Raw genomic sequence first — 12,822 nt, forward strand, 5'->3', positions numbered from 1 at the left:
AGCTCCACGGTATGTGATATGATTGGATTCCTCAGGTCTAATTTGACCATCCTGATGCAGGTGATCATGTGGACCTCTACTGGCTGGAGTCTGCAACCTGGTGTTCTGCGATTCCCTCTGTTGCAACATCTTCCCTCCAATGTATTATCATTGTCACTATACCTGGCCAGATTTTATGGTCTCCAGTGAACCTACTAATAGATCACACTTCCTTAATTTCTCATTTACAAAATAAGGGAGACATCAGAATCCCATCTTTCATATTGGTGCTATTATTGAGTATGGGTTTAGGTTAAGAGATCAATAAACCACCTAACAGGAACCTCAGAATTAGGCAAGACCAGATGGGAATGACTGCTGCAGGAAATTAGATTGAAAAGGAGAACAGCGTGGAGTCGAGTTCAGGATGCCCTGGTTTCTCCACAAATGTGCCAACTGACGAAGTGAATAAATGAATGCTGACAAATTAAAAGTGTCTTCAAAGGGAAAAAGCCCCTCTCTGGGGAAACTAGAAGTGGCTTTCCCCTGACTGTTTGCATTTTCCACTATGAGTGGTGACCTCTAAGTCTTCCACATTTGGACAAAGTCCTGATAGTTATTAAGATCTGTATTTGATTTTGGGTAGCACTAAGAGACTAATATAAACCCTCCGTAAAACCTTTACTTTTTGAGGAGCTTTACATAAGAGTAAACGGAATACAAGTTTGTGTTCATAATATGAATTTAGCAAACATAATATTTGGTGTTAATTAAAAACAGACTGTGGAGAGAGATGCTAAAAGGGTAGCATCTTCCCTTAAGACAAAATAAGAGAACACTTACTTTTAAAAGATAGGCTTATTTGAGTTCATATATAAAAGCAGGAGATAAAATAATTTTCTGTGTAATGAGCATTAATTTAGGATTTGGCATTTCCCCCCATGTTACAATCACCTCCTTTTAAATATGTGAGCTAGGGTATCATTTCTGCTGGTTCTTTGTCCCAGACTAATGTCCTCTAAGAACTTCTCTTTTTCGTTGTGTAGGATAGTGCTGCTGGTCATCATCAAGCACTTTTAGGATTTGAATTCATTAAAATACTTTAATAGGAATGAAAAAATATTTCATTTGGAGTATATCCTAAGGGTCCCAAAGGGATCAGTAGCAACAATAAATGAACTTAACATAATGTCAAGCAGTAAAACAAGGCAAATAAATTACACGGGACTTTTCTCTAGTAATTGTGAGTTAGAAAAATAGAACAGGAAATCTGACAGCGCTTGCTTTTTTGCTTTCTTCTGTTAAAATCTCAGTAGCTGTATGGTGGTGGTGGTGGAAATGGAGAAGGTCAATTCTGTTTCTGTAACTATATACTTTTATTCACATTCACAGCTGTTAACAGTGTCCCGGAGTCATTGCAGAGGCATACAGGACTCTTGCTGACCTACAGCAATAATAGGTAGCCTTCACTGAGTATTACCCTAAGCAAAGCATGTGCTGAGCGGTTTGTGTGGGACCTGTCAATCCTTCAGTTACTCAATAGCATAGGTATGATTATTTTCCCTACTTTATAAAGTAATTTCTAAAGTGAAATTTAAAGACATTATATGATACTGTGCAATAACAGATTATTAGAAATAGTCAAAGATAGGATTTTAAACTCTTGACTGTCTGGCTCCTTAGCCATCTTCTTCTTCTTTTTTTTTTTTTTGTCTTTGGTGCAAAAAGGTGATTTTATTAAAGCACGGGGACAGGACCCATGGGCAGAAAGAACTGCACTGGGGTCTCAATGGGTAACTCAGTAACTTTCTCAGGTTGAGAAGGGGTCAGGGATAGAGTAAGTTTCTTTTTTTTTTTTTTAATATTTATTTATTTATTTATTTATTTATTTATTTATTTATTTATTTATTTAATATATGAAATTTACTGTCAAATTGGTTTCCATACAACACCCAGTGCTCATCCCAAAAGGTGCCCTCCTCAATACCCATCACCCACCCTACCCTCCCTCCCACCCCCCATCAACCCTCAGTTTGTTCTCAGTTTTTAACAGCCTCTTATGCTTTGGCTCTCTCCCACTCTAACCTCTTTCAGGCGCCCCTGAGAACTTCTTTCTTATAATCCCATCTCTCTGGGAGGATATCAAAGCTATGCAGTGAAGGTAGAATTTTTCTACCTTGTAGAAGGTACAATGAAAGAGAAAGAGAGCAGAAGAAATCAATGAGATTGAGTAAGTCTTTTACTTGTATGTCTTGGAGGAGATAGATAAATTTAACTAACTTCAATTCCTTAATAGAATAATAACCCCTTTTCCAGCTTGACATTATTTATGACTAAAAGTGTGTGTGTGTGTGTGTGTGTGTGTGTGTGTGTGTGTGTGTGTGGTGTGTTACATAGTACATAGTTTAGATAGACTGGAATTGAAAAGAAAAAAATATAGGGGCGCCTGGGTGGCGCAGTCGGTTAAGCGTCCGACTTCAGCCAGGTCACGATCTCGCGGTCCGTGAGTTTGAGCCCCACGTCAGGCTCTGGGCTGATGGCTCGGAGCCTGGAGCCTGTTTCCGATTCTGTGTCTCCCTCTCTCTCTGCCCCTCCCCCGTTCATGCTCTGTCTCTCTCTGTCCCAAAAATAAATAAAAAACGTTGAAAAAAAAATTAAAAAAAAAAAAAAAGAAAAGACAAAAATATCATTCTATAGCTAGTCTCTCTAACAAAAATTGATTTTTCTGTATTTGTTTCCTGAATAAGAGGTTAATTATCTTCATTTTAGTGTACTTGCAATTTAATTTATTAAATTCTGTGTTGAGCACAAGTTGTAGCCACATTATTTTATAATATCATCTTGTTTGTTGCAACCTTTTCATGCCACTAAATAATTATATACAAAAGAATGATTCTCCTCCTAATTTATTGATGTGTTGGTACAGGACACATTAATAAAAACCAAACTTTGAAAATATGAAGACAGATGGGAAGAATAGAGAAGGACCAATTGTAAATGGAAATCATCAGTTATTTCTTGAAATGAACATTATTTATTTTGAAAAATATGCTTTTATTTATTCAATTTCTATGTGAATAAGCTTTATAAAAGCAGAATTTATATAAGGGAATAAACAGAGCACAAACAACACTATGCCTCCAAAATGCCAGTTATTTCTATTTTCAGATATTGAAGTAAATTCAATTTAAACTATTTCACACAGATTCAGATTTACATGCTATGGGCAGAAGAGTTTAATATTTTTTTTCACTCCGAAAATTGAAATCATTAAAATGCATTTTCCCCAAATAAAAAACAGGGTCGATTTACAGTAGATATTTTTATGGTCACTTTTCTTTTGTGTACTTTTGCCTCGGGAAAAAATGGAATAGTGAGAATCTAAAAGTAGTTTCTTCAATCCTTTATAAAAAATTATCTATATGAATTAAAACCAAACCTGATATTATCTCAGTGAGAGGTATTGATATATTCCATTTTATAAACCAGTATAGAATTCTGATCATTTATATAAAAATGATACATTTTTATAGTTAATAAAGGAATATTGATACATTATTGTAAGTAGGTCCGCACGTTATTCAGGTTTTCTTTGTTTTTATTTTTGTTTTATTTTTTCTGTTCAGAATCTCATTCAGGACATATTACATTTAGCTGTCATGCCTTTTTAGACTCCTCTTGGCTGTGACAATTTCTCAGACTTTTCTTCTTTTTGATGACCTTGACTGTTTTCAAGAATATTGGTTAGGTAATTTGTAGAATGCCCCTCTCTTGGAAGTCGTCTGATGTTTTTCCTATGGTTAGACAAAAGCTATTGATTTTTGAGAGGAAGGCCACAAAGAGTGCCATTTTCATCACAGTATACCAAGTGTACACATTCTCACACATGACTTTCATCCTTAATGTTGACCTTGACCACCGTGCTGAAATAATGTTTGTCAGTAATGTTGTCTCCGTTGTAAAGTTACTCTTTTTTATCCCCCTTTCTATACTGTTCTCTTTAGAAGGAATTTGCTATGCACAGCCCAAATTTAAGAAGTGGAAATTCATTTTCTCCTTCCTTTAGGGTAGAGCATCTATAAAAACAATTTGTAATTCTTCTGCATGGGATATTTGTCTCTTCTCAGACATTTATTTACTCAATTCTTCATTTACATCTATATAGACTTAAGAGTATTTGATTTATGCCAACTAACCCAATATTACTTTATTTATTATGCTGTTTCATTTTTTTCCAGCTTTGTCCATTCAGAGCACTTTCAGATAGTTTCTGTACTCATTTGACTTTCACCCATCAATGTATTTTAATATTATAATAAATAATAATATATATTATTAATTTTAATACTTTCTTACTTCCTAACACTACAGTATCTTCCATGTTTATCTTATATATTTGTATCCCAATCTTAAGATCAGTCGTTTGTCTGAGAAGTTCTTCTTTAATTACATAACAGTATTAAAAATCAAACTGTGGAAGCTAAGTGTGCTTGTTGCTACCGGGTTTCACTGCTTTTAGTCCATCTCTACTGAAAAAGCAGACAAGTATATGGTTCATGCATATATACATACCCATAAATACTTTTATATGTAACCATCTGCATCTAGATTCAGCTAATCATGAGTTCATACTGGTATCTCCAACTCTAATCCACTACCATATGCATAATCTTGCCTCCTCCCCTCTTTTATTTGTAAATTCTCATTCCTACAATGAGTAACCTGCCTCCCACTTATATGACATTCATTTATCTGATTGTTTAATTCCAATATACATATAAATAACATAGAATTGTTAACCTATACCCCCATGCTGAAACAATTATAGACCAGGGCTTGTGTGCAATTTCTTATACCTCTAGCCTTACAGACCCCACCCATTTCCTCTCTCCCTGCTCCCTTCAGTGGAATTGTTTCCTATATTTGTAACAGAGTTACATTGTTATGCCACATTCTGAATTTCTCCTGGGAATTATTCAATTTCCTAAATATGTTTTTAATTGCATTTGTTACGGTTTACTTTGTACTGTAACTTCTGGGAATTTTGATAAATGGATAATTTCTTGTATCCACCATGACTGTATCATACAGAATAGCTTCGTCACACTAAGAAATCCATTGTGCTTGACATAGTCAACTCTCATGCCGTTCCTTTGATCTCTCAGCACCACAGATCTTTCTTACTCTACAGCTTTGCTTTTTCCTTCTGATATTTGGAAATATACAGTATGTATCCTTCTTCCTATCAACTTCCTCTACTTAGAAATATGTGTTTTAGGTTCATCCATGCCATTTTGTGCCTTGAATGCTGATTTCTCCTTGCTGCTGAAAAATTATACATTGTATCACTATACTACAGTTTACCCATCCTTGTTGAAGGATAGCTTGGTTCCTCCCAGTTTTTGACTCTCATAAATAAAGAAGCCATAAATGTAAGTTGATTTGCTTAGCTTTCCAAGAGACTATCAAATTCTATTCCAAAGTGGCCATACATTTTGTATTCCAACAGCAATGAATTAGTTTCTCTTGTTCCACATCCTCACCAGCATCAGATATTGCCAGTTTCTTATTTTTATTTATTTTATTTATTTTTTAAGATTTTAACCATTCCAATAGGTCTGTGGTGGTATCCTATTGGTGTTTAATTTGAAGTTCCCTGATTATGAATGATGTGGAGCTTCATTTGTCATATGATTATTGGCCATCTGTATATCTTCTTTGGTGACGTTTCTGTTTAGATTTTGCCCAATTTTTTAATTAAATTGTCTATATTCTTATTGTTTAGTTTTAACAGTTCTTTATATGTGTTGGATACTAGCCCTATATCTGATAGGTGTTTGGCAAATATCTTTTTCCCAGTCTATGACTTATATTGCCATTTTCTTAACTGCCTTTTTCAGAGAAGAAGTTATTGTATTAGTGAAACTCAGCTTAACAATTTTTCCCTTCATGGATCATGCTTTTTGTCTTTTATTAAGAAGCTTACTGCCTCACAATGAGATGACATTTTACATGCGCTAGGTGCCTATAACAATATTAGGAAAAAAATGGAAAATGGCAGTTGTAAATGGTGCAGCCACTGTGGAAACAGTTTGTCCATTTCTCAAAAAGTTAGAATTTCATATGACCTACCAATTTCACTTCTAAGTATAAACTCAAAATAATTGAAAATAGGTATTCAAACAAATACTTGTACGTACAAGTTCATGATAGCACTATTTATAATACCTATTAAGAGATGAATGGATAAGTAAAATGTTGTGTATATATGTGTATATATATATATATATATATATATATATATATATATATATAAAATGTGTGTGTATATATATATACATTATATATATATAATGTATATATATATAATGGAATATATATATATAATGTGTATATATATATATATATATATAATGGAATATATATATATAATGTGTATATATATATATATAATGGAATATATATATAATGTGTATATATATATATATATAATGGAATATATATATATATAATGTGTGTGTATATATATAAATATATATATGTATGTGTGTATATATATAAATATATATATGTATGTGTGTATATATATAAAATGGAAGATTATTCAGTCCTAAAAAAAAGAAGTATTAATACATGCTACAACATGGATAATTCTAGAAAACATGCTGAGCATAAAAGCAAAACACAGAAGGTCATATATTGTATAATTCCATTTATATAAAATATCCCGATAGGTAAATCAGTAGAAACAGAAAGCAAATTAGTGGTTACAGGTGAATGGAGAGGGACAGCTTAATGTGTACAGGGTTTCCTTTGGGGTGATGAAAATATTTGGGAACTAGTTATAGATGAAGGTTGCACAACATTGTGAATATACTAAGCACTGTTGAAATGTACATTGTAAAATGATTAATTTTATGCCATTTGAATTTTGCCTTAAATAAAATAAAGGGAAAAAACCCTCATTGCCCAAACTGTGGTCACCTTGTTATTCTCTTATGTTTTCTTTTAGAAATTTTATAGGTTTTTCCATTTTTATTTAGTGAGTTTTAAGTTAAAAGATATTTTAAATGATGATAAATGTTCTAATTTACATATATCTTAAAGTATATTTTTCTTAGTAAACTAATAATGTAATTTTGAGTAGTCTTAAAATTTTTTAACATTTACTGCACTTATACTTTAATAAAACATTTTATATATATTAATTTCTTTTTTATATCTCCTTTCTTTATTCTTATATATCTATGTTTGGCTTTATAATAAATAATTTCTAATTGTTTTAATAAAAGATGAGCTTATGGGGCAATATGGAATAAAAGCAACTGTGTTAACACACAGTGCCTGTTATAAATTAAAATAGACAGAAGTGGAAGTTTGCTTGATTGCCTTAAACTTGAAAGACAGTTTTGGTTAATACTTGTTGATAAAAAAAAATGTTTCAATAAAAGTGTTATGTGATTTTTATACCTACCTAATTATTGGATCTGTATTACAAGCACATAAAATTTACATTCTAATAAGTTACATAAAAATTATGTTTTAAAATTTTTGTGAAAGTCTAAGCAATTCAAAATAATATTTTCCCACCTTGATTGTTTTCTTTGGAACAGAAAAAAGTTATAAATATGCAATGCACATTCAGAGGGATAAACCTAGAATATACATTTTACTCTATAATGGGAACCTGCAAATTATTACTAGGATGCTGAAGCTATCCACAGTGTGGTATGAGTAAGCCATTATGAGTTAGTTTTAATATTTATCATCCTTTAGCAACATTTTTCATCTTTAATATAAATCTTGAATTACCCAAAATGTTGTATTTTATCTTTTTAAAATTTTTATTTTAAAAAAATTTTTAAATTTTTTATTTATTTTTGTGAGAGAGAGATAGAACGTGAGTGAGGCAGGGGCAGAGAGAGAGTGAGACACAGAATCTGAAGCAGGCTCCAGGCTCTGAGCTGTCAGCACAGCTGACCTGAGAGAGCATGACCTGAGCCAGAGTCAGATGCTTAACTGACTGAACCACCCAGGTACCCATATTCTTTGGATAAATAGCTAAGTCTATTCAAGTTAGAAAAGAAAGCAATAAGAATAGAAGTGACTAGAAACAAAGATCATGAATACATTAATAATACCAACACAGGGACCTTATCTACATTGCATTCTAGCTAGACTGGCAGTCCTTCAGTAGAATGCAACAGTTAGTTTATTGGATGACATATGTTCCATTGGATATTTTATAAAATATTGAGCTATTTAGGATAGTGTATTTGATTCAATGCCTGTCAAATTTTCAGAAGTCACGGTGATGTTAATTTCATTAATTAACATAATTTGTGATTGGTTATAGAAGAATACAATGTTCTAAAGGAGTCTATTTCATCATGTATAGAAAAAAAACATTTCAAGAATAAGGATAATTTTATTATAAATGAATATGAATGGATATAGTAGCTTCAACAATAGGAGTCATTGCATCCAGCGATATCTGAAATCCTAAGAAACAGAGATCTCAGGATACCTCAGATTTGTCATACTTATTTTTCTATATAAAGTTGCTTATTTTGAAGCAACTTCTTCCATGTTAGACCTAATGAGAGCTGCATGTACCCCGTTTACTGATTCTGTGCCATGCTGCCCTTGGCACAAATCATATAGCATGACCCAGAAAAAACCTGAGTTGTGCTTGCTTCCTGCCCTCAAGCCCTGAGCTCCTAGGTCATTAAAAAAAAAAAAAAAATAGACTGGTTTCCTTGCAAAGGTCTGAATATACATGCCTTTAGAAATGATCCACTCTGGGGGCGCCTGGGTGGCGCAGTCGGTTAAGCGTCCGACTTCAGCCAGGTCACGATCTCGCGGTCCGTGAGTTCGAGCCCCGCGTCAGGCTCTGGGCTGATGGCTCGGAGCCTGGAGCCTGTTTCCAATTCTGTGTCTCCCTCTCTCTCTGCCCCTCCCCCGTTCATGCTCTGTCTCTCTCTGTCCCCCAAAAAAAAAAAAAAAAAAAAAAGAAACGTTGAAAAAAAGAAATGATCCACTCTGTGGGGTGCCTGGGTGGCTCGGTAGGTTAAGTGTCTGACTTCAGCTCAAGTCATGAACTCATGGTTTATGAGTTCGAGCCCCATGTTGGGCTCTGTGCTGACAGCCCAGAACCTGGAGCCTGCTTTAGAAAAACTGCGTCTCCCTCCCTCTCCGCTCCTCCCCTTCTCTTGCTCTCTCTCTCTCTCTCTCTCTCTCTCAAAAATAAATTCAAATTTAAAAATAATAAAAAAAAAAGAAACGATCCATTCTGATCTTAACTGTATACGATTTTTTTTCCTGCTTTACTCCCTATATTGCTCCTTGGCCTAGTTACCTCATATCAGAGCTTGTGATTGGAAATTAAATTGTGATCAAATCTATAATGCTCAAATTTTATTTTGAACAGAATTCCATCTCTTTCTAATATATGCCTATTCTTGCTCTAAGCTCTCAACAACTGTTACAGTTTGAGAAAGCTAACTGATATCAGTCTTTACTCCTTCCTAATTTTAGACTAATTGAAAGATAAAGTCACAAGTAGAGGCCATTTTTCTGATAAAGAAATTTCCACTCTCGCCAGCACATTTTGTAACTACTGAGATTGGACTGACTTACTTGGATTTAGTGTGATAGTTTCAATTAAGGACTGCAGCATTTCTCATGCTGAAAGACTGGGGCCTTCTCTTAGACTACATAACAGTGCAGTAGTGCAGACTCACTTCTCACAAGGCTACACACAAGACAAGTTTCACAAGTAGCAATACTTATCTAGACACTTAAAGGTAGGAGTGGCTATTAATCCAGGCTTGGATGAACTACCCGGAGGTAAAGTTCAGCTTTCTGAAGAAGCAGTATTGAAGAAAATAAAGATTATATACTACACATTTATGTTTTCCTGTGTTTTTTAAAAAATATATTCATTTATTTTTGAGAGAGAGCATGCCTGAGAGAGGGAGAGGGGCACCGAGAGAGTATCCAAAGTGGGTTCTGCACGGATAGCAGAGTACCCCCATGCGGGGCTCAAACTCAGGAACCATAAGGTCATGACCTGAGCTGAAGTCACAAACTTAACCCAATGAGCCATTTAGGCACCCCTGTTCTGTGTTTTAAAGATGAGGGACAAGATAATTTAATTTCAAGGGGGTCACTTCTCTTCTTGAGTAAATTGAGAGAATGACACAATTGTGACCCCGAATCTCACACTTTGTTCTGGGTAAGCAATGGTGTACCAAGTGCTGCATGTGTCGACAGGAGGAAAGAGGTAGAGATGTTTGCAAACCAGGCATCTGTAGCAGATGTGTCAATGGAATCTACTTCCTGTTCCTAATACAGCTGCACATGTTTCTCGCAGGCAGCTTGAATTTATGCCCTCAACCTCAGTGATTCTGCCTTGCTTGGCTCTAGATTCTGGCATGTCTATGCATAAATTGTCAACTTTATTAGAGTTATAAAAGGCCCGAGTGTTAACATCAAGCATGCAGATGCAGTGCTTGCCTAGCCAAGCGCACTTCCTGGACCACCAAAATAGTGCAGCTGCAACCATTGTGTGCCATTAGCAGTGACACTCTATAAATCTTAATCTGTTAAACTGTGGCACCGTCATAAGTTAATACAAGATAAACATTTGCTACTTTAATTAGGTAGATGGAAGATTTCTATACATGTGCTATTTTCCTCGTTGGAGGCTGAGTTATATATTTAAATTCAAAATAGAATTTATAAAAAATGGCTGATATATAAGTGCTTATTTAGCAATAATTTGGTGACTTCATTTAGCCCGTGTCCTTTGATTCTTCAAGGTGCTTTGGAAAGTTATTTTAAGGTTAGGACTTCTATTCTATTTCCAATACATACAGATGTGTGCTGATTCACTACACTTGAGGGGAAAATTTGTGGGTCTTCTTTCATTTGGTTGCTTAAAATTGACTTACAACTTTCACATCATTCTGTTAAATAGCACCATGAAGAATAGGATCAGCCAAGATATAGTAAATTAATATCATTTAATGATACTATAAATATGATATCAGTGTCCTATTTGAGAAACAATAAGTCAAACACGAATGTTATACTAATTTATTTCAAGTATTTAGTAAAAAAAAAACTGGTGTTAAGATAACTGAGAAAATAATATTATTGGCCTGAGGGAATAAATCTTTATAAATTTAGGAGTCACTAATAGAAATTTGGTGTATGAACTGAATATCATGAAGATCTATTATTAGAACATCTTTCACAAAACGATCTCTTTGAAACCTGGTATGTGTTATTTATGTACTATGCCCAGGGGATACAATGGTAAACAAAATATGTAGCATCCGCCCTTCCTCCTGAAACTTGTATTCAGTCTACCATGTTTACTAAATGCACTTCGAAGTTCATAGAATGTCATTTCTCTAAACATGACTATAGTCTCAATCCCCTAAATGAGCAGGAATTTATTTCTTTATAAGTTGTCCATTGCTGCTCTAATAAATTGCACAAATTTAGCAGCATAAAACAATACACATTTATCTTACAGTTCTCGAGGTCAGAAGTCCTAAAGCCAAGGTAACAACATGCTGTGTCCATTTAGCACACTCAAGGGAAGAATCTGTTTTCTTGCCTTTTTCAGTTTCTAGAGGCAGGATACACTCCTTTTCCTTTGGTTTGTGACCTCCCTCCTCCATTTTCAAAGTCAGAAGCACTATAGCATTTTCAAATTTCTCTCTCTCTGTCTCTCTCTTTCACCTCAGCTTCTATTGTCACTTTGTTCTGAATTTGACCCACCTGCCTCCTCTTATAAGTATCTTAATGATTACATTGGTCCCACCTGGACAATTCAGACTAGCCTCCTGATCTCAAAAGCCTTAATTTAGTCACAACTGGAAAGTGTCTTTTGCCATGTAAGGTGGCACATTTGCAGGTTCTAGATAATGATATAGACATCTTTGACAAACTATTATTCTGCTTGTCACAATCTCTCTTTACATTAGGGTGACTCACTCCCTTGTAAATTGATAACCTATTGTATATTACACAGCATGCAGATGAAAAGTCCAGTCATCTAAGTATTTTTCTTAAATATTACATAATCTGAAATTATTTTGAAAAATTTGGATGAATTTAAATTTTTTTATAACAAGTTGGTTGATGCTTTTATATTTATACATACTTATTTCCATGGAGTGTATAGCTTTGTGACCTGAAATGTTAAGAAAAACATGTTTCCAACCTTATTCTTTAATCTTCATAATCATTGCTTTGTTGTGTGATTGTACCATTTATCTGCTTATATACCTAGATTCCTTTTTTAGGTAGCTGAGTGTGAATCCAAGGAAACTGAATTACACTCAGCACGTCTTTCATTGATACTGGACGAATTCAAATTTAAAATAATCATCTTAGTTAGCCCTAACTGTGATGGTTAATTTTATGTGTCAAATTGGTTGGGTCACAGTGCCCAGATATTTGGTCTAACATTATTCTACATGTTTCTGTAGGATGTTTTTGGATGAAATGTACATTTAAATGTGTAGACTTTGAATAAAGCAGATTGCCCACCATAATGTGGATGAGCTTGTATTTAAAGAAATCCAATCAGTTGAAGCCTTGAATAGAAAAAAAGGCTGACCACCCCTCTCCTCCGGCTGAGAGAAATTCTGCCCACAGACTGCCTTTGGATTCAAACTGCAACTCCTTCCTGAGTCTTTAACCTGCTGACCTCCTTCATTAGATTTTGGACTCACCAAGTCTCCATAATTGTGTGAGCCAATTCCTTAAAATAAGTCTCTTCTTCATATATATATTCCCTTCTGGTTCTGTTGCTCTGTATAACCT

The 12,822-nt window shown here is 34.3% G+C and overlaps 1 long non-coding RNA gene across 1 annotated transcript in view; it reads right to left on the reverse strand.

Annotated features, from left to right (window-relative positions):
- LOC131486220 (uncharacterized) overlaps positions 1-12,822 on the reverse strand; it is a 141,337-nt gene that overhangs the window by 66,522 nt on the left and 61,993 nt on the right. The gene's annotated exons all lie outside the window — the stretch shown is intronic.

This window comes from Neofelis nebulosa, chromosome 9, assembly GCF_028018385.1.
Source record: "Neofelis nebulosa isolate mNeoNeb1 chromosome 9, mNeoNeb1.pri, whole genome shotgun sequence".
Classification (NCBI taxonomy): domain Eukaryota; kingdom Metazoa; phylum Chordata; class Mammalia; order Carnivora; family Felidae; genus Neofelis; species Neofelis nebulosa.